This window comes from Mastomys coucha, unplaced genomic scaffold (assembly GCF_008632895.1).
Source record: "Mastomys coucha isolate ucsf_1 unplaced genomic scaffold, UCSF_Mcou_1 pScaffold18, whole genome shotgun sequence".
NCBI lineage: Eukaryota > Metazoa > Chordata > Mammalia > Rodentia > Muridae > Mastomys > Mastomys coucha.
In genome coordinates, this window is record NW_022196900.1 from 85,858,023 (window position 1) to 85,860,331 (window position 2,309).

The window sequence follows — 2,309 nt, forward strand, 5'->3', positions numbered from 1 at the left end:
TGCTTTTTTTCCGGTGTTCTTGTTTTTTAAAGACAGGGTTTCTCTGTGTAACTTTGGCTATCCTAGAATTTACTCTGTAGACCAGGCTAGCCTCAAACTCACAGAGATCTGCATGCAAGGGATTAACTTATAGTTGGGGACCCCCACATGTTGAACTGTATTAAAGGGTCACAGCATTAGGACCATTGAGAAGCGCTGGCTTACAATGACTCAGCCAGCCAGGTACAAGTCCAGTCAGGATCCGGCTGGTAGTGGAAAACAGAGGAGAATGGAACAGCCTATGCAGTGTGTAACACATCCCCTCTTCCCTCTCCCTTACCTTCCTATCCTCTTTAGCAGCGTAGGTAGATCACCTTCACAGATGTAGTCATTAATTCCAGACTCCATCAGTGTACTGGCTGGTTTTGTGTCAACTTGACACAGGCTGGAGTTATCACAGAGAAGGGAGCTTCAGTTGGGGAAGTGCCTCCATGAGATCCAGCTGTGGAGCATTTTCTCAATTAGTGATCAAGGGGGTAGGACCCCTTGTGGGTGGTGCCATCCCTGGGCTGGAAGTCTTGGGTCCTATAAGACAGCAGGCTGAGCAAGCCAGGGGAAGCAAGCCAGTAAGGAACATCCCTCCATGGCCTCTGCATCAGCTCCTGCTTCCTGAGCTGCTTGCGTTCTAGTCCTGACTTCCTCTGGTGACCAACAGCAATGTGGAAGTAAGCTCAGTAAACCCTTTCCTCCCCAACTTGCTTCTTGGTCATGATGTTTGTGCAGGAATAGAAACCCTGACTAAGACAATCAGTTTTAAGATACTAATGTGTGACCGGAAAAGGACATAACTGGCAGCCCATTGTTGTGTAGTAATTTCATCCTATCTACAGCAGAGATGATTGATGGTGAATGATAGATGAATAGCCATCGGGCTGGAGAGAGAGCTTGCTTGGTAAAGTGCTGACCTTAGGTGGGAAACTATGAGCCCCAGGGCTCATAGTTTAAAAAGCCAGCTGTTGCCAAGCCTGACCACCTGAGTTCCACCTGGTGCCTACATCGTAGAAGAAGAGAACCAACTTGTTGGGGAGCCTTGCAATTCAGGTAGCAGTCCCCCATGACTTGGTGCAAAATGGGGGACTCCTTTTCTCAGAGGAGTATATATATGTATGTGTATATACATATATATACAATAATCAATCAGCCATTCACACACACACTCTGGCTTCCCACCCACATGATAATTAGGTATTATACTATAGCCAATCAGCCATCTTGATGCCATGACCAATTAAGGCTTTCCACCCGTACCCCTAAAAATGCCCTCATATACCCTTAGCCCTGAAACAATAAAGTAGACTTGTCTCCCTGCAGTGATCTCTGGAGGTCATTCTGTCCATCCTCATGGCTGCCTGATCCCCGGTCTCTGCATCTGTTCCCTTTCTCTCCTTAGCCCAGTGGCCAACAGCCTCTGGGGAGAAATGGAGGCTATACCAACTCCCGAAAGTTGTGTTCTGGACCTGCACATGCACACACATTATAGTACACAGACACCCACACAGACACAAAATAAAAAGGTGGAGTGTAGCATGCCTGGTCTACAAGTGAGCTCCAGGATATCCAGGGCTACACAGAGAAACCCTATCTCGAAAACAAACAAACAAACAAAAAACAAAAAACCAAACCAAACAAACAAACAAACGGAGCCAGGCCTGAGCGCATCCATTTGTGACCCTGCTGCTGTGCAAGCAGAGACAGGCAGACGCATGAGTCTCATTGGCAGGCCAGCCTACCCTCTTCTGTGAATTTCAGGCCAATGAGTAATCCTCTCTCTAATGAGGACAACAACAGAAAGCTGGGGCTGGAGAGCTGGGTCAGTGGTGAGGAGCACTTGTTGCTCTTGTAGAGGACCTGAGTTCAAGTCTCTGTACCCATATGGTGGCTCACAATGGTCTGTAACTCCAGTTCCGGGGATCCAGACCCTTTTCTGACCTTCAGAGGCACCAGCACATATAGAAAAGACACTGATACAGAACATAAAACAGAGAAATCATTTGTTTTGTTTCAGGTTAGGGTCTTGTTATGTAATTCTGGCTGTCCTGGCTTCAAACTCAAGAATTCCATCTGCCTCTGCCTTCCCATGCCGGGATTAAAGGCATACATCACCACAACCTGGCAAATTTAGATTTTTTTTGAATACTCAAGGTCAATTGTATTAAAGTTTAACAAACAAGCAAACAAACAAACAAAAAACGCTTGCTAGGTTGGAAGAGAGAAGAAAAAAAAGTCATATTTCATTTGGACAGCATTGAGGTTGGACAGATAGCAGGAGG